At 41.8% G+C, this 21,018-nt stretch overlaps 1 long non-coding RNA gene across 1 annotated transcript; it reads left to right on the top strand.

The window, feature by feature from the left end:
• Positions 1 to 6,226: 6,226 nt before the first annotated feature.
• On the top strand, positions 6,227 to 20,553 carry LOC124962132 (uncharacterized). Its single transcript, XR_007104429.1, has 3 exons — positions 6,227 to 6,416; positions 13,238 to 13,414; positions 17,259 to 20,553. It is a non-coding gene; the product is annotated as an uncharacterized LOC124962132 (long non-coding RNA).
• Positions 20,554 to 21,018: the final 465 nt, after the last annotated feature.

Genomic DNA, 21,018 nt, shown 5'->3' with positions numbered 1-21,018 from the left:
ATGATTATATAGACTTCCAATTACTTTGGCCTTATTTTCATGGAAGTTTGTTCTGTCTCACTCTCTGTTTTCCTTATGCAATCCAAAGGTAAGACTTGGACTTTTAACCAGATTATTGCCTCCAGAAACTTATAGGAAAGTCTACGTTTAATGGAGGTGGTAGTAGCAATATTTATTTATTTGACCTGAACGAGGTCATTGTATCTTGCAATTTTAGTCAGCTTTTTTTTGCCACTGTGACCAAAAGACCTGACAAGAACAACACAGAGGAGGAAAAGTTTATTTATGCCTCTTGGTTTGGGTCTCAGTCAACTGATGGTCGACTCTATTACTCTGGGTCCAAGGTGAGGCAGATCATCATGACAGAAGGGTGTCAGGGAGGAAGGCAGTTCAGGACCTATCAGTCCAGAAGCAGAGAGAGAGTTCCACTTACCAGGGACCAAATGTATACCCCAGAGGCACATCCCTGGTAACCCACCTCTTTCAGCCACACCCCACCAGCCTACAGTTATCACCCAGTAAATCCATTCAAGGGATTAATGCACCGATTAGGTTAAAGCTCTCATATCTCAATCATTTCACCTCTAAACTTTCTTATAGTATGTCACACATGAGCTTTTGGGGGCTCTCTCATATCTAAACCATAACACTTGTTCTGAGGGTGCAGCTGTCAAGTCCACAGCAGAATAAATTTCTTATGGGAAGAGGGTATAAGTTAGGGGATGTCCTTAAACAGGTCCCAGAAATGGGGGTGTCAGAACAGCTGCCTTTTTCAAGTCACAGCTGATTACAGTTACATGTTGCTTAGTAATGGAACTACGTTCTGAGAAAAGTATTTTTGGGCAATTTCACTGTTGTAGGAACCTACAGAGTGTGTTTACACAAACCCAGATGGTATAGCTGACTACAGTCCATGAGGAGTAGCCCGTTGCTCCTAGGCTTCAAACCTGTAGAGCATGTTACTATACTGAACATTGCAGGTGACTGAAACAACAGGAAATGCTTATTATGTAAATACATTTAAACACGGAAAGGTACAGTAAAAACATAGTACATGGTGAACCAACAAACCCACAAAGCTGCATCTAATTAGGGCACTCAGTGGGAATGGGGCTTGTAGGAGGGAAGGTGCCCTGGATGAGTCCCTAGGTAAGTGTGAGTGAACATGAAGGTGCAGGACAGCACCGCACGCTGCCAGGGACTTTGTAAGCTCTGTGCATTCAGGTTTATTTTAAAAGCATCATTCTTTAATAATAAATCAATCTTAGATTATTATGCCCCAGGACACTGGTTTTCCTTTGGAGGTCTGAATGCTTGTTTGTAAGCTACTGAACTTGAAATTCCTGGAATCCAAAGGACATCTCTCATTTATCTTCTTATCATACACAGAAGGGAGCCTTGTACTTATCAGATACTCAGCTAACATTTATTAAAATGATCTGTTGGAAAACTTTTGGAGGTTATTAGCATTTGTCTTTGATCTTACTTAAGATGTATAAGATGTACAATTGATGTGGGGATTTATCACTAAAGATCCAGAGATAAAAGAGCCTCCTTAACCTCAAGGAATTCACAGTGACTAGATAAACAGGCATGTGGAAGACTGATAGTTTATGGGGTTGGAAATCAAATGAAAAGTGAACAAGTTGAAGATCTGTGGAGAGGCAAGCCCACAAGGTGCACCTGTTGATAGGGTAGATGGCCTGGTGTAGGTAACACTGGAACTGAGTTTCGAGGCTGTCAATAGGCATGGCGGGAGGAAGGGGGAGCTTTAAAAGCAAAGGAAGCCGTGTGTGCAAAGGCATGGGATTCCTAGAACAGTGAGGATCAAGGGATGTACACTGCCTGGCACCCAGGGCGAAGGATGAGTAGGAAGAGATGAGACCCTGTGTGGCGGGGCCCACGGCAACAACACACCCGCCTTTGCATCACTGACACTTCCAGTCATCCCGGGTCCTTCATGGGGCACTGGGTGTAATAGGGGTATCATCCGTGAAGCCAGAGCATCCCTGGAACTTGGCCCCTGAGTGAGCTGCACCTGCGCTTTTGGAGCAGGGAGGGAAAGGACCACCAGGAGGCTCTTCAGCAGCTGGCTCTGGCAACCGGTCCTGCCGGGGAATGGCGGAGACTGCTGGGGAGCGAAGCCAGCAGAAAAGCGCTCCTCTGTAGAGCAGAGGTCTCTGGCCACTTCAGCAGCAAGCTGGTGGCTCAAGGGCAGATTGAATTGCCCACTGGAAAGCAATGTGTGAATGGAGTCAGCAGAGGCAGCGCTGCTCATATTCTGAAGATGCAGCAGAGAACGTATAGGACAAATTTTGTGAAAAAGTAAAATTATTTGGGGTATCTTCTATTGCAGCTGGTGAGACTTTAATAATACCATCCCATTTTAGTGGGGTTGATCAATATTCTTCCATTACTAATTAACATTTTGAGGAGACACAGGAGACCCCAGAGTGATACAATCTCAGGAAATTGCTTCACTGTCAAGCTTAGAATGTTCTTTGGTCATTTATACACAAAAACTGCCTTAGGTTCTTTTAGGAAAAATGTGGAGGATAGATAGGTGGATGAATGGGGCGTGGAAGGAGATGGATGGATAGCAGGAATGAATCTCAACCCACACTTAGATGTGCAGGATGTAACCATTGTTTATATTTTAATATCTCTACTTAATTCATATTTTGAGCTCACAACTCCACCCTAGAAGGGGAAACTTAAACTCAGTAAATTTAAGATTTTCTCCCCTTCCCTGCAGGGCTCTGGCTCAGGTCTGAAGAGCTCACACAGAACTAGGCATTGAGTTGCAGGGGAATATCTGGTTCTCAAGTCACTTAGACCCTCAAGTCACTCAGACTCTAAGGTTCAGCCTGGGCTTCAGGCATTGGTTCGTTCAAGTCACAGCTGGACTGCCCAAGTCTCTTCTGTCTGGTTGGTGGATCTCTTCAGTGTTGGGCCTCATTTGAGTCATGGGGATCATTCTTTGCTGTCAATCATCCTCAGACATATTAAGCCTGTAGTTTGGTCATGGCTCTCCAGTCTTGTACCACTACCAAGCCAGTCCTTCTCCTGTGGGTGGAGATCCTCTCTTCCCCTGAGTCTCTCAGGAGTCTTATCACTCCTCTGGGACTCCTGCCAGAGAGCAGAGGATCAGGCCTCTTTTTTGGGAGTCCACTCACTGATCTGTAGTCATTTATGTCTGTTCTTTCTCTCCATCTTCCCCATCCTGGAGAAACTTTCTCTAGTGTAGAAGGAATGCTCTCCATATACTCTCACACTCTGTGCTTCATATACTTTGAATGAACCCAGACTGACTCTGTTTCCGCACAAACTGGGGATTTGAGGACTGAAGCAAATGCGTGGCTCTCAGGGCATTTCACCTTTCCACCATGTCACCTTCTTCCCCTAAGGCAGTAAACACAGGGACAGTCATTGCCGAAAGAGAGTGCAGATGTGAGGAGATTAAAACAATAGCGTGTGGGGTGGCAGGGGGTGGAGGTAGGAAGAGACAGAGATTTATAGAGCAGAAGAAAGTCGAGGTTTACTGCTCCAGCACATGAAGCAGTAATATGGAGCAACTCAAAGGAAGGACTTGCCAAATGTCTAGAATGTTCCTCCTCCCCAGCCTTTTCTGGGATATCTGTACACCCAGCACTCAGCTTCCCCTATAGCGTTGTCACAGTTGAAAGTAAAAGGATGCAAACACCTCCTTGAAAACAAATTTCTCTGTAAGCTGGTAAGTGCTTTTTCAATAGATTAGTAATTTAATTGCCAAGACACATTACTCAACCTACCTGAAACGCCTCATAGAAATTAGCTCTTGACAGTGTTGATTTCCTTGTACTACCAGATTAACTTCCACTGCCAGGTTTGAGTTGCTTAACCATGGGGAGTTTGTGACTTCTCTCCATCCATTACCCGCCTACTCAACATTCGATGGGCATCCACTATGCTGGAAAAAGTAGAAATTCCAATAAGGACACAGGCGTGTCACTGCTTCCAAGCATTTAGTCTATTGAGGATGGGAGCGCTTTGCCTAGAAAGTTGCAATTCAACCTGATAAGGGCTTTGATAGAAATTGGAGCTTCGGGGAATCTTTGCAAAGTTATCCCTAACTTTGTCTTCCCCAGCTCAAAGATATCAGAAGAGTCACATAGTCAATTACTTCATCTCTAGTATCATTAGGGTGCCTATACACCATCTCCCAGGCAATCACAGCTATCCTAAAGATATTCCCTATCAACTACCACCTATCTGTGTCTCTATCTATCCATCTGTCATCCATCTATCATCCATCTATCCATCTATTTATTTATCCATTCATCTATCTATCCACCTATCATCTATCTATCTGTCTCTCTATCCATCCATCTATCATCCATCCAATTTTGAACTTCAGATGCAGGCGACTGAGTTACTCATGCTCCTTTATTCATGCAGTTCATGCGATCAACTTCCTAGTCACTGGTGAGGCCAGGCCCAGCAAGCTAGCAGGGACCAGGGGAATACAGAAGTGGAAAAGTCACTGTAAACGATTAATCTTTTCTATAGCATACTGATGGCTTACCTGCTTGATTTGACTTACCACTTCATTCTAGAAAGGACTAGACAGGTAGCTGAGACTAAGTTAGATGCTGCACTGACCAGAGTCAATAGCAATCCTGCCTGGACTGTCCATTCTCCTTGATTGGAAATATCTGGAAAAGCACATAACACACAAAGACCAAGGATAATAAACTTCTTTTGACAGAAGTTTGAAAATCTGAAGTGTTTCTTAGGACAAGATTACTAGCTTAATTCAAATCATTTTGGAGCTAAGCGGCTCTGTTGTCTTTCCTCACTCTCTAGATCTCTATTCTCCCCACCATTTTTCTGTTGCTGGCGTTTCTTCACCATCAGCTTGCTTCCAGCTCATGTTTTGGGTTATCTTCTGCTACCACTATTCCTTCTTTTGGGGAATAACCCTCCCATGTGAGTTCATTTGATGACACTAGTTCAGGAAATCAATGTTTCCTCTAGAAAGCAAATTTGTTTCCTTATTTGACTTGTCATAGGAAGTATAATGAATGAAAACGAAAAGTAATGGAAAAGTTTTAAATTCTCAGACATTTATTTCATCAGTTGTTTACATTCCTGTCCTCCTTGTGAACTTGTAAGACAGAGGGCCGCAGGGAAGGAATGTGGCTTTGATATCAAGTAGCTTTACTTTAATTCCAGTGTGGTAATTTGTCAACTGTGCATGCTTAAACAAATTACTTAATTTATCTGAGCTTGGTCTTCTCCTCTGCTAAACCAGAGTACATGGAGTTTCCCTTTACCCAGCAAGCTCTTCCTCTCTCACACCTTACAATGTGATCTGAATTCCTTCCCATCCTGAAGATCAAATTCCAGGCACTATTTCTTCAATTGCCCCAACCCTTCTGAATTTGCTGTCCCTTTTGAATTCTTTATTGAGATTAGATATTCCTTATACTCAATTATCACTTATCACTCACTACCTTTTGAAAACATTCTTGTTAAGGAGAAGGAAAGAATGCCAAAGAGGCAGGTTGAGAACAAACTGTTGTTTTGCTGAATTTCTGGCTAGGCCTCCATCAGATGCATCCATTCTTCATCCTTCAGCAGTGCCAAAGACTGTTCTGGCATTTCTTGGATAGGAATTTGTAAATTCTATTTCCATTTACCTAATTCCAGTTTTAAAAAAGCTGAACATGAGAGGGAAGGGGGTGTGGAAAGATGGTGGAATGAGACAGACATCAGTACTCTATGCACATGTACGATTACATGAATGGTATGAATCTGCATTGTGCACAACCATAGAAATGAAATGATGTACCCAATTTGTGTACAATGAATCAAAATGCAGTCTGTAAAAAATTAAAAGATAAATTTAAAACATTTTTTAAAAAGCTGAACACTGCTATTGGACTACAGTCACGAGCCTTCTGCCCCTTCCTGACCCTTTCTTCACTTCCTACTTGGCCAGCCATGAGCTTTTCCCCTGACAACCAGGGCACTTCAGAACTTCTCACCAGCAGTCGGGACCACTTCGCTAACGCAAGCACAAGCTGGAACCTGCATCTTTTTATTTTCTCTCCTGCTCCCCTCCAGCTATGACCGTCTCTAAAACACTTCTAATGCCGTGGACAAAGCTGCTTCTTGCTTCCAGCACTTTGACCAGTCCTGCAGTGATTCCAAATGGTCTTCCAGAAACTCAGCCTCATTTCAAAGCCCTTTATCAGACCATGAATGGCTCCCTTGCTCCGGCTCCCTGCCTGGCTCTACTCCACTTCCACCTGGAACTGTGGGGCACCATCAGCTGGGAAGACGGCATTCTCTGAATCAGGTGCCCCAGGACCTGCACACAGACAGTGCTCAACAGTCGTATGTGCAGCTAGCTTCCATTCTGCTCATCCTCGGTGAGCTCATCGTTTATTTATTTTTATACTTGGCCATCATAGGGTGTCTCTTAAGTCATTTATATTTTTTTCATGGCACCTTCATAGCTTGGTTCTAACTTTTTCCCCCAGAAGTCTGCTGAGAACATAGCATTCTGCTATGTATATTTATCAGTTGCTACAAATGCTGGATCATCCAGCATAGTCTGGATGATATTCTGAAATTCTGATATTTTGTCTAAGCTTTCTATACATAGTCTTACCTCTGGGTCCCGTTTTGAGGTTTGAAAAATATGGTTCTCAAAATCTGATTCCAGATGTCAAGCAATCTTCCATTGTCTTGCAGAGGCAAAACCACAAAACAAAATTTAGAGACCTGTAAATTTACAGTGTCAGGATAATGATACAGATAAGAGCACTGTGTCATTTTAGAATAATTTAGGATTGGGAAGACACGGAAGCCTTTCCATGCAGTGAAAGCACATGGCTTTATCGGAATATTCTACCTATTCCCACTTCTAAAGTAGTACACCTGTCAATGTCCTAAGGGATATGTTGTCTGGAGTTGGGGAGAATTGAAAGACTAGTAAACATAAGATGCTCAATTTTTAAATTTTTATTTATTTTTACAGACTGCATTTTGATTCATTGTACACAAATGGGGTACAATTTTTTGTTTCTATGGTTGTGCACGATGTAGATTCAGACCATTTGTGTAATCATACATGTACATAGGGTAATGATGTCTGTCCCATTCCACCGAGTTTCATACACTTGCCCCTTCCTCCCTCTCATTTCCCTCTATATAATCTAAAGTTCCTCCATTCTTCTCTTAGCCCCCACCCGCAACCCCCATTATGTATCATTATCCACTTATCAGGGAAAACATTTGCATTTCAACAGATGAATGGATAAAGAATCTGTGGTATAAATATATACAATGGAATACTATTCAGCCATAAAGAAAAATAATATTATGGCATTTGCAGATAAATGAATGGACTTGGAGAATATCATGTTAAGTGAAATAAGCCAATCCCAAAAAACCAGAGATGCTCAATTTTATCAGAAATCAGGAAGAAACAATTAAAACAACAATCTGCTATAATCTGAGAGAAGATATTATCAAATATTTTTGGTGAAATTCATCATCATCATCATCATCATCATCATCATCATCATCATCTAAAAGCCTGAGAGTATCAAGTGTTGGTGAAACCGAGAAGTAAATAATAATTGTCATATATTGCTGGTACCAGGAAGTATAAATTGAGAGGACTAATTTAGCAATTTGTTCCTTGACTAAGCATTTTCAATTCTAAGTGTAAATTACCCTAGAGAAGCTCTTTCACATATGCAAAAGCATATTGTCTCTGTCCATTTTGCGCTACTGTAGTAGGATACCTAAGACTGGGTAACTTGTAACAAATGGAAATTATTTGACTAGTGGTTCTGGAGGCTGGGAAGTCCAAGACTGAAAGTCATCATCTGGGAGTGACATAAGGTGGAAGGGCAGGTGAGCATACATAGAGCAAGCAATCAACCCACGGCCTCCAGCCCTTTTATAATCTACACCAAGGGCAGCGATCCATTCATGAAGGCGGAGCGCTCATGACCTAGACACCTCCCATAAGGTTCCACCTCCCTACACTGTTGCACTGGGGAGTAAGTTTCTAACGTATGCTTTTGGAGGAGCACATTCAAACCACAGCACGCACGCGCACACTCACACAAATCTTCCTTGACAACATTTTTGAGATAGCAAAAAATTATAAACAATCCATAGGACCATGAAGAAGAAACTAAATAAATATAATAGTAGAGGAATAATATGATGTGATATTGTATAATAGCTCAAATGAATGTTTGAGTTATACATATTAGCATGAATAAATCTCAAAAACGTAAGTTATGAAGCAAGTTATGAAGGATGCATTCATCATGATACTGTTAATATTACTTTGAAAACATATAAAAGTTTCTATATTTTGATGATTCTGGCTCTTCTACGTATGTGATCTTGGGTAAATTAGTAAACTTCACTGTGCTTCAGTTGCCTCGGCACTGAAATAGAAATGACAATAATACCTACCTTGTAGAGGGATGAGATCAGAGTGAATGCTAGGAAATGCTTAGAATAGTGCTGGCACATTATAAGCTCTACATATGTTGTTACTGTTACTATTATTATTATCACTGATATAAAAAAAGTACACAGAAATGATAAAAGCTTATCAACCTGCCTCACCATTGTGATTACCATTGTGGATAAATCCATAATAGAGATTTCATTTCTATCTATACCATTTTATTTATTTAAAATTGACTCTACCAGGGTGAATCTTGAAGGACATGCATGGGTGTTGTGGATGTGGGTACTCATAGCTGTCCTTTTTAACACTTGTGACACTGTCCAATGTCATGAAAAGAGAACCAACCCCAGGACTTACTCCGTTTTCCTAAGAAACACCTGGAGAAAACTACATGTTTCCCTTCTTACTTTCTAGCAATTAGAGGAGCAATTATATAACACGTTTGACTGATCTGCATAAAAAAACAGAAATCATTTTGAATGAGTCTTCCAATTTAGTGGAAAGTGTAAAATTTATCTAAATCAAATAAAATATAAGCTTCCATATTAATAATAGAGAGCCTGGTGACAGTTCTCCTTATTATTAAAGGGACATCTTCTAAGCCCCTTTTCTGGCCCTCATCTCCAGGGGCAGATGTTGAACCTCATGGTGGTCAGCATACCATGTTCAGAGGATATTAGGAAATACCAAATTGAGACAGAGATGCTACCCCTAGCTGGAACATCTCCCAGAACATCTGTGGTACTCCTGTTATAATGAGAATTCTTTTAATTAAGAGTACTGAATCTCCTCTTAATCTTAAATGGAAACATTTAAGAATGCACTTTCATGATTCGATGGGTCAGATTTGGCCAAATACTGAGATTCAAACTCAGTTCCTCAGCTGCTGAGCCATTAACCGATGTCCTGCACTCCTCAGGGCCGTACAGGACCTGCCACAGTTGTAGAGCCAAGTCCTAGAATGAGGAGACATATGCTTGGCCGTCAAGTTGGCCAGGGTGGTGACATTCCTAAGTCCTTTCCAAAGGCCTTTAGCTGTCTCATTGTCCTCACGATCCTAGGGTAGGTCTTGAACCAAGAGAGAGAAGCAGAGAAAGTCATGGCGCAACCTGGAGAGCTTCCAACACCTTTCCCTTCCCAAGCCAGCCCCGCTCCCGGGGGGGCGTGAGTCATTTCCACTGCCTCCCACCCGAGGGAGGGGAGAGGCTCTCCTGTGCAGGCGTTGCCGCCTGAAGACATCCTCTTCATCTCAGCAAAGCCAACCCTCAGCTTCCCTGTAAGCCAAGGTGTGCTCTCCAGTCCTGGAGTTGGTTTTCTCCTGACCTGCATTTAATCCCTCCTGTTCTTACCATCCCCAAGGAATAGGGTAGAGTTGACCTGTCCTGAGTGCTTAAATGTGTGTTTTAAGTCACTTAAATCCTCACAATAAGCCTATGTGGTAGGTATTCGTATTATTTCCACCTAGAAATGGAGAATTAAGTCTTACACAGAAAAAGCTTCTAAGTAACAATATATGGCAGAGTGAGTATTGGATTTGGAGTTGTGTTGGTCTAATCCTGAAGCTTGCACTTTCAATGACTATATGACACAATTTGGACCCCTCCATCCTAGGAAGCTTTTCCTAATTTTGTGGAGGAGTGAACATTACAAAAAGAAGAAACAGAGTGGCAATTCTCACAAGCGCATAATTAGGCACACTCCTTTTAATATCATGTGGAGAATCCATGAGAAAAGTTCCTATCAGAAATCTCTGTCTTGTCATGGAGAAGTAAACAAGATTAGGGAAGAGAGAGTGGAACGTCCAGCTTCTGAGCGGGAACCTTCTTTGCGCGAGCGACCAAAGAACGACGAATTAAAAATGGGTGATGTTCAGAAAACAAGAAGACTTTGGTTCAGAAGTGTGCCCAGTGCCACACCCTGGCAATGGGAGGCAGACACAAGGCTGGGCCGAATCTCCATGGACCATGTGGGTAGAAGACAGGTCAGGCTGCTCCGAGGCCAGCAAGAACAAAGGCATCACCTGGGGAGAGGACACACGGAGGAGACTTTGCAGAACCCCAACAGGTGCATCCCTGGGACAAAAGTGATCGTCACTGGCATTGAGAAGAAGGGAGGAAGGTAGAGTTAAGAGCTTATCTCAGAAAAACTACTGAAGAGTGATGGCCATTGCCTTATTTATTACCAAACAAATGTATCATGGCTTTCTTATGTGCACCACAATTTAATTGATATGATACACCAGAATTCAGATCATAAATGACTGACAAAAGTATTTTTGTTGGACAGTGCTGATTTAAGTAAAATTGACTTTTAGTTAAATTAACATTTTGGTTACACTCCCAATTCTATTTTTAAAGTTTTGTTGGACTTAATTAGTAATGTTCATTATTTCACAAAAATGGTGAATATCTTAAAACTGGTTTTATATTTAGGTTTATATAACTAATTATGTGAATGTTTAAATGCGGCAGAAATCCCTTCACTCTCTCAGAACCAAGCATGATTCACATGTGTTTCAATTTGTGTTTCTTAGGCTATTAACAAACACAATGGCAATGGTTGAAGATAAGGAAGCAGTGTCTATATTTTTGTTGACCATGCTAACTTAAATAGAATCTCCTTATGGAAAAGCATTTTAGTGTGGTTTATGTATAATATTACATAAGAATATTTATCACTTAAAAAAAGAATTATGGAAAAAATAAAGCTGCCTTACCTCCCCAGCATTTCTAAAATGCTTTTGTAATTGCTATTTTCAAATCATCCCCAAAACGTGCCGCCCCTTGTGCTTCACTGTCTGTGATACCCGCAGGTTGGGGCTTTCAAGCCGTGACAGACACTGAGAATTCCTGAAAAGCACTGAGCTTCCTGTCTTCTACCTGCATTCAGAGCTATTGGCCTGAATTTTGATGTGAGAAACCTTAGTAAATCCATTTCAGACCACAGATAAGCCCATAGTGTCCATTTTATGGTGTCCTTGGCCTTAAACACAAGGGTCCTTCTTTCCAGATATTCTTGTATGAAAACAAAATGAAGCAGGCAAAAAAGGTGATGAAAGTTATCTTAAGTTCACACTTGCTACCGAATTTCATAAAGCAAATCTGAAGCTCTAGGATTGCAAACCCACCTGCTTTTGGCGTATAGCTCTTGGTAGTCATTTCTAGGTCAAAATCAACTTGTAGCCAGCGGTGCTTGCCTTTAATCCTGGAGGCTGAGGCAAGATCAAAGCCAGCTTCAGCAATGCCCTAAGCAATTCAGTGAGACCCTGTCTCAAAATAAAAAAACACAAAAAAGGGCTGGGATGTAGCTCAGTAGTAAAGCACCCCTGGGTTCAATCAATCAAAACCAAAACAGCAACAATAAAACACCTAACAGAGGAGTTGGCAGCTTCTAGGAACTGGTCCACCTGATTTTTGACACTGCTCTTCAGGAGTACTACAAGGGATCCAAGGAAGGAGAGGGGAATGTGAAGACGGCCTAGTGAGCTGTCTAGGTACCCACTGTTTCAAACCTGTGTGGGGGGCACTTACCTTAATGGCCTGGTGGAGAACAAGAAGGGGTTGTACAAGGGAAGAGATGCCCGGTGTCAGTAAGGTATTTGGGATGTGTCCAACTGGCATCACTTTCTGTCCCTCATTTCAAACACAGACACACATCTGCTGAGTTTGGGCCAAGTGTTATCTTATTTGGCAACAGAGCTCAACTGGTCTTCGCAACTCTGAGAGTCATTCCATGATTCTCTGCCAGGAAACCACAGTGTGCACATCCAGATCATTTTCTACGCATTCGTGTGATAAGGCACTTACTTGAAGACAGGAATGATCAGTGGAATGGGATTTGAGGGTTGGTGTGCAACTGAAATATGAAGAGTTTCCTAGGAAAACTGCCTCGGCTCCCTAAGAGAAGAAAATTGTTTGAAGAGTTTGCATTTTGAAATGCCTAAGGGGTGCATCCTGAAGCAGCAGGTTAGGGGTAATCAGGATGAGTGGAATTCAGATCAGGTCAGGCGTCTCTAAATGAAGTAGAAAATGACGGGAAGAGGGTTAGGAGTTAGTCTCCTGTCTTCAGAGGGTGAGCATGTCTCTGTTCCTCTCCTGCGGTACACCTCGGCAGATCTGAGAACACAATGATGGTGAGCCACTGGGGCCAAGAGAGCACATGGAAACCTGCTCTAACCTCCCAGCCCTGACTGACGGCCCTCGAAGCAGCAGCTCCACCGGAACCGGTTTCCACACTGTTGACTGCCCCCCTCCCCCTCCCTCACTGTTCTCTCCAGCTTTCCTTACTGTAGCACATATTCAAACTATTCCTCTCAGGCCCACTTCCCTTTGAGTGTTTGGGACGTGACCTTTCATGGAACGGTGAGGAACATTTCCTTGCCAAGGAAATACCCCTTAACAAATGTTTATAGAAATGTCTGTTCAGGTTTTTTAAATTTTCAATTAAAAAAATTCAAACATGAAATAATATCACAGTAAATAAATTTTTCTCAATCAAGATAAGTAGTGTGAGTTTTCCTTTCTTCTATGTCTAGGTTAAGGGTGTAAATCATTAGCAAGTCATATAAAGCTAGCAATGTTTGCAATTGTTATTACATCAGTGGTTGCAGGTTTCCCTTGCCAACTCACCAGAGAGCTTATGAGAAACAATAGCTGGCTGTTGACTTGTAGTGTATATAATTCTCAAGGTAGATTGGGAAAACTGTTGTGGTAAAAATCAATTGAAAGTAATTATGTAATTTCCTTCCAGGTAGGTGTGAATCCAAATGTTCCTGGGAATAAAGCCAGTAAGAACCTACTGGAAGCATCTCCCAGTATCATTCTCACTTGGATATACAGGAGCTTCTTGACTCCGGATACATCATTCTCTCATTCTTGTACCCGCTGACTCACTAAAGCTGGTTGAAGAAGACACATTCTGATAAAGGTAAGTCTGTCTACACACTGGTTTCTCCCTTACAGATATGATTATGAGGATGGTTAAGATGGAAAATTTACCTTATGTGTATTCTAGAATAAACAGTTGATGTGATCATGAGGATACACAGATTAACTAGGGTTAACATGCAGATATGCAGACAATCAATACAAATTGAATGGCCTCTGGAAAGTTTTGGTGTTTTGTTCCTGGAAGGAAAAGTATTCTCCATTTCTCTAAAATAAGTTCCAATTTTGGTTTTCCTTTGCTCTCTAAAGGTTTTACTTCTCAACACTTTACTTTTTAATTTAAAAGACTGAAGAAAATAAGACAGCAAACACGTTTTAACCAGGCCTTTCACTCATTAGGACTGAGACCTCTGTGGTGTATGGAAGCAAGACCCAGTGAAACGTAGGTCACGTTAACATGTCACCATCAACACTGAGAACATGTCCTATCAGTGCCCATGACTCTGGTGACTGGCACTTAACAAATGCTTGTCAAAAGCAGTTTGAATGAGGGAAACCATGCCAGTGGGCGAGGGGATGAGTGTTTTCGTGGTGGTGACCCACGGGTTCCCAGAGGCAGGCCTGCTGCTCTTGACAGCTGCGTTTTTCCTCTCTCCCTTCCATATTTAAAGTGGGTTCATTAAAGACTATGTGTTAAATTTGTTTAGATATGAGTTTATTATGGGAAAAGGAAGTTGCTGGATGGAAAAGTACTATTAGATGCTTTATCAGTTATAGGAAGCATGTTTTAAGATACTTCAACTCAGGTACTTGTAATATTATAAAAAAGGCAGAATTAAAACTTGGCTTATCAGGGGCCAGCTGAGAGCACAGAAGTGACTCCTGAGCATCATGCGGGCTCCAGAGTGAAGCCCTGGGTTCAAGTCCTGGCTCTAAATGTGCTGGCCCTGTGACCACAGACGAGTTCTGTAACCTCTTTAACCCTTGATGTTCCCATCTTGAGAACTGAGCAATAGCAGTTCCCGCCTCTGACGGTTGTTGTGAGCACTCAGAATGGGGCCTGGCAGAGTCCATGCTCACACTAACGACTCACACCCTTTCCTCAGTTTCTGAAGAAATTCAAACAAGAGCCAGAGAATTCCCTGAATTCTTTAGATGATTATGGCTACGCAGACACAGATGCCAAATATAGAAGAAAGGGAATTCACACAAAGAAGTAAGAAACTGGAGGGAACACTATTTTTGGTTCTCTCTTTTAGATTCTCCCTAATAGGAGATGAAGAGATTTAAAAACAACTCTTCCAAGTCAAGGTAAAGGGCTTGCTTTGGGCTAGCTCTTCTTTTGGACCAGCTGTCCATCTTTTTAGTGAAAAGAATTTCCGTAGTCAGAGCGTTCCCTAGAGATCTGGAGAGGCTGAGAAGGGCACTGACCGCAGAACCTCCGGAGCAGAGGAAAGGAAGACTTCTGTGAGGAAGCCACTCCTCCGCGGCCGCAGCGCCTCCTTCCCAGCGCCTCTCGGACCACCGTTCTTTGAATTGCACTTCTTACCTACTTCTTTCTTCTGCTCCTTGCCCTCTCAACCCCTCCTTCTTTGCTGCATTTTCTTTTCTCCGTGGGACTTAGTGTCTTCTAAGATATTCTATGATTTGCTTACCTGTGTGTTTACTATTTAAGGCAGTCTCTCTTTGCTTGAATTCATGTTTTATAAGAAGAGAGAAATGTTGTCTGCTGGTGAGTCTACCACCTAGAACAGTGCCTAGCACATAGTTGGCACTCTCCCAGTATCTTGAAGTGATGGAGGACTACTAACTAATGTGAATGAGTTAGCGTTCACTGAATGAGTGGGACTGGGGGTGTGGAATGGTTCAACAGGACTTCACTACTGTAAGCAGTTGAATTGCTTGTGCTTCCAGCTAAGAAACAGGAGTTACAGTCAGCTTTAAGTCTCATGTGAAAGCTATGTATGACTTGGATACCTTGGATTTAGGCCTCCAAGTGATACCACCGTTTAATAGTGACGAGTTCTGCTCCTTCTAATGTTGAAGATTGAACACTAGAGAAGCAGCCAAGGCAAGCATATTAAGCAGGTTTTATTTAAAGGTAATAATACAGACTTCTCCCGGCAGGAAGAAGGGGGCCATGGCTGATGTTCTAAAGTCCCAAGAAGTGAGCGTACCCTCCTTCTTTTATAGGTTAATTTCTCTTTTGTTCTCCAGTTCTCTCCCCCTTATCTTTCCTTCCTGCCTAGGAGACTAGGTCTGGTTTTGCATTAAGTGAGAAGCCATGGACAGGGGAGGGCCAAGGTGATTCAGGCAGGTAAGGGCCCAAGGGGCGTTAATTAGCAGCTCCATGCTTGCAGTCCTTGATAAAGGCAGGTAAGTTTGGTAATCAATGGGCTCTGGAGATCCTTGACATTCCATTCTTCCAGGGGCAGTCTCCAACTTCCAGAGGCAGATGGCTTCTTGGCTTCATTTCCTCCATTTGACCCGATCCCCTATTTCTACACTAACTACCTGTCCTTAATTCTGGCTTCACAAGGAATTCCTGCATCCCTCCTTCTCCCTCCTCAGTTCCTGTGCCAGGTGATGTGAAAAGGAGGTGGCTGACCTCTGGTGACTGCCCTACTCCAGCACTGGGAGGTTGTGTGGGGTCTGTAGGAAGCAGGCCTGAGGGCAAATTCCTCTCCAGCACACCTACGCCTCTGCTCTGGGTGTGGATTGGTGTGCCTGGTGCAAAGCTTCACACCTCATTGAACAGAGATGTGTAGAGTACAGGGCACTGTCGGGAGCCTCTCAGGCCTGTCTTAGCATGCTTTACACTTCGACTCTTCCATCCGTCTGCCAGTGGGTGGTAAGAGGTAATGAGAAATCCTAGGATAATTCAGCTTTTGTTTCCAGAAGATGAGGCCTACCCACCTCTGGCCAATGGAAAATGCCTAGCCAGGAAACGGTCCTGTGTAAGGTACGTGGCTTTAAAGCAGCCAACTGCTGACAGCCATCTTTTGCCTAACTAGATAAAACCAAGTAAACCACTTACAATAGCCAGAAACGACTCTTACATATAACCTTAACTCAGGGCCATATAGTCCCTGATTGTCTCTGCAGCACTCCTCCCACAGCCCCTAGACCACAGCCAACACACACAGCCATTGCCTTTGCCTTCTACTGCTTCAGCACGCGCTTGGACGGCCGCCTTTGCCTTTCAGCCTATTTAATAACCCTTGGTCTTTGTGTGACTCAGCTAAATTCCTTCCTCATCTGCATGGTTTCGTTTTGGTAACTGGTTTCCCTCCTCTCACCCTCTGCTGGACTGTGCTTAACCCACATCCCATAATCATTAACTCAGGAGTCTTGCCCCACCCACATTTGGAGTTTGGATGTGGCCGCCCAGCACTGTGGCGTTGTCAAGCCACTGGGTCTTTCTCAATCGTTTTCTTCTTTGTTTCTCCTCCTTAATATTAGTTTCCTCCATCCCATTCTGATACTAGAATAATCGTGTTAAAAGAATAAAAGTGATCATATTATTTCTTTAAAAGCTTCTATTTCCCCCTCATCACCTATGGGATGGAATCCCAGTGCTTTTAGCTTCATGGTCAAGACCCTTCAAAGTCTAATCCAACCTACATTCTCCCTGTGATAATTTGTCCCTTATATTTTGCCCATTTGATAGGTGACCGTGTTCTCTGGAACCTAGATACCTTGTTACGTGCAGTTTCTCTCCTTTTGATGGCCTTTCCCCAGCTCCACCTATTCATCCTTTAAAACTCCAGCTCAAAAGTCACCTACTCAATTTTTCTACACCACCAGGCTCATATTTCCCTAATAAAAGTCAATATCTATTACTTCATTTATTTATCTGTCATTTATTGAACTTATGTTTTAAGGATAAGTGTTGGGTGTTAAAGACACAAAGATGAAAATCCTCAAAAGAACTCAAGGAACTCTCAATCTCATAAGGAAAAAAGTACCAAGAATGAATCGGGACAGTGCGGGAAGACAAGCACGAAGCGGAGCTGCAGAGTGCTATGGGGACGCGAAGGAAGGCAGCACAGCCATTTTGACTGAAAAGGAGGAAGTGGGAAAGTTCTCATGAAAGAAGTGACAGTAATCAATGCGTTTGTTTCCCAGTGCAACTCTGGACTCATCAAGGACAGAGACTGTATCTTAATTATTTTTCTATCTCTTGTAACTAGCAGTGTACCTGGAACACAGATTTATTGAACAAATAATGAATTAATATGCAAGTCAAGGAGACTGGACTAAAGGAACTTTACATAACTTCCAAACCATATTCTTATTTTAGGAAATAGAGCAGAATTAGGTAAGATGAAGTGTCGTGAGGAACTTACTTTCAAATGGACTCTGGAGAAGAAGAGAATAGATAAGGAAATTTTCTAAAATATGAACAATATTGATAACTTGGTTGTATATCTAATACTATATCCTGAACTAGTCTTTCACCTTTTTGGAAAAGTTTAATAATTTACTTGGAAAAATTTAATAATTAAGAGATGACATTAAAGAAAAAGAATTAACAAAAAAAAATTTCTCAATGTGACAAACAGGTAGCCACATTGATCTGTGTGGAGTTTCAGGGCCCAGCCAAAGTTGGAGCACCAGGAAATCCTCCTGGCATAAATAGAAATGATAGTTTCACAGTGAGACTAGCTGAGCAAGTGCTGTAGAGTTTCACAGAACTAAACGGTGAGTCCCAAATTACAAAAATGCACCCGTCTCTGGTTTTGACCCATGAGAAGGTGAGGAGGTCTTGCAGGTACAGTTGCCCAGGAATGTGTGAATATGAGGATGTGCAGCTTTACACAAACTGTATGTTGAATATATGTGTTGAGTTTTTTAAATTAATTAATTAATTAATTAATCAAACTTTTAAATATAACTTTGGGAAGCAATGCTCATTCTAAAATTTAGGCATTCTTTGGAAAGAATAGGCCAGATATATAGGTCAGCAATGTTCCCTGAAAATGGTTACCTTGGAAAAGAACTATGTTTGAATGCAACTAATTCTATACCTCTAGAACCTAAAATAAATTAAGCCCACTTGGTAGGAGCTTAGTACTTCAGAATTCCTTTTTTATACCCTTTAATTTAAATTTTTTAAATTATTATTTTATTATTTGATTTTCCTTTGGAGGGATGAATATTTGTGCTGTCAAAGACATTAGCAATTCCTTATCCTGGAAATTAAGAGTTATGAATATGGACTTTGTGTTACTTCCTGTTGGATGCTAGAATATGTTCCACTCAGGAACACTACTGTATCTTATTATGGGACTAACTTTGCTGAAATGGGTATTGGAACCAATAATTCCACAGAAGTCATCCAGAATCACTACTAAGGGGACTAGTCCTTTCTTGATGGGTCAGCTCATTCAAGGCTCCATCAAGCCAGGGAATATGCATTCCATTTGGAAAGAAGAACCAGGGGAAGTTTAATGGAGGCTTGTCTTACACCAGAAATACCAAAACTGTCCCACAAAACCATTCTCTTGAGAAATTGGAAGAGCAACATATCCCTTTGGGACTGGAATGTTCAGGGAAATGGTTTGATACCTACACAAGCTAATCCTTCCCACATAAGCAACCCTCCTTTGATTTTTAATTTATTACCAAGGTAAGTGTTTTGGGTTCTGCATATACTGAAGAGTCAAAAACATAGCTTTTTGTGCTCAAGGATTGTTTGTATCTTAGGGCTTTTTGACCCAGCATTCTGTAATTAATTAACAATTATGACTGCTGCACATTGCAAATAATTTGTTTATACTTGTTGGGTAGAACAGGAAACAGATCCCATGGAGAGATGGTAGGTCCAGCACAGTTATGCCAGGGTTGGGAGGGTTCTTAGCCTGGCCTGCCATTTTTTTCTGACATCCAATTTCCTAACTTGAAATTTGAATGTTGAACAGTGTTACTTACTTGAAATTTGAATGTTGAACAGTGTTGCAAGCAGTGAGTAAGAGGAATCAAGTTTGGTTCCAAGAAGTGGATTTTACTCATGTAGTGCACACTCAACTTAACATTCCTAGTAATAGTAAGTCACAAATACATTGAAGATTCACTCCCTTGTTCACCTACAGTCCAGTCCCCATGAACTTACTCAATGCAACGTCTCTTAGCCAAGAAGCCAGTCAACAAGACCGAGGGGATTCTTCTCAACCATAGCCTCTCTCAGCTCCTCAGATGTCTTTGGATGTCCTCAGGTATCTGATAAGCCAGAGGCTGGATGGCAGTCGTTGCTGTGGGAAAGGTGGTCAGTCATCTGGCCTTGGTAACAATGGTCAATCAGCAATCAGTGAAGGAGTGGACAGCAGCTGGGGCAGTCAAGAGACAGAGCGACGTGGAGTCCTCTGGTCACGGTGCTGCTGATGGTTCGTTCCAAAAGTCCAGGGATTTAAGTAGCGATTTTCAGCCCAGTCATGCTCTGGTCTTCATTGATAAAGACCAGAACACAACTAGACTAGGAGCCACCACTGAAATCATAGATAAAGGTTCATAATTGTTCAGGAGCGTTATTCTGCCACAGAGCAAGTTTGTCACCAGGCGCCTTTTATGATTTTAGTTTTACGAGTCCAGGCAAACACCAAATATAGCTTATTATTACCACAAAACACACAACTATAGCAATTCCTTTTATTTCCTTGTCTCATTGCAAACAGACTTCCAAGAACTTGCCTGGGGCCCAGGGCAGAGAAACAAAGCCCCTGCTTTCCAATAGCTTCCTTTGATCACACAGTGGTTAAGGGAAAACAATAGCCCTGGTGGAGGCTTCTCAGTCTTGCTGATCAGAAAGGAGACTGAATAGCTGGGGTAAGGTCACTGAGGGTTTGTCCTCTAAAGCACAAAGTCTTTAATTAGCCTCTTCCCCAGCTTCTGCCAGATCCCTATCTACCCGCCTTCAGCAACCCAAGTTAGTCTTCATTCACTTTTCATAGCTTCCTCTAATTCTCTTATTCTCCTTTCCTACTTTTCAAAGGATAGATTGAATGTTCTTCTACTATTTTAAAAGCTTAATATTTGTTTTTTTCATAAGATCCATACCCAGGTTCATATGTACCTATTGGTAACTTCATGTGTCAATACTTTTATCTTCATTAAAAATTATTTAATATGTTTTATCTTCAAATTCATGTATTCATGCTAAACATTAGTTATGAATTAAAAATTTCCCTTTTACTTTTCTTTGTTTTTAGATTTTTTGAAAAAAGAATAATAAACTTAACCATGATACTTGATCACCCTTGTTCCTCATCTCTTATAGCAGCTCCTGGATATGTTTCTCTTATTTAGAAATTTCCCCATAGGACATTCATACACAGTATGTTTATGAGGCAAACCTAAGGCTATGTATGCCTAAGAATCTTTTTAAGTCTTATTTTTAAATGAAAATGTATTCAGAGTTATCTTCCTTCAATACTTTAAAAATGTAATTCATTTTCTTTTTGCAACCACTATTGTTGACAAAGCTACCACTCTCTGAGTGGTCCTCTTCCCTTGAGCATGGTACATCTGGAGGCCCCTGTCCTCTCAACCAGATTGGACTGACAGTGCAGCTGATATTATTAGGTACTTTGGCCAAAGCTTTGCTCTCACATGAATGCCTCTGGACTTTTCAAGGGCCTATTGAAT

Source organism: Sciurus carolinensis, chromosome 12, assembly GCF_902686445.1.
Source record: "Sciurus carolinensis chromosome 12, mSciCar1.2, whole genome shotgun sequence".
In the NCBI taxonomy this organism is placed as follows: domain Eukaryota; kingdom Metazoa; phylum Chordata; class Mammalia; order Rodentia; family Sciuridae; genus Sciurus; species Sciurus carolinensis.
Note: the sequence above shows the minus strand (reverse complement) of the source record. Positions and strands in the feature narration are given on the sequence as shown.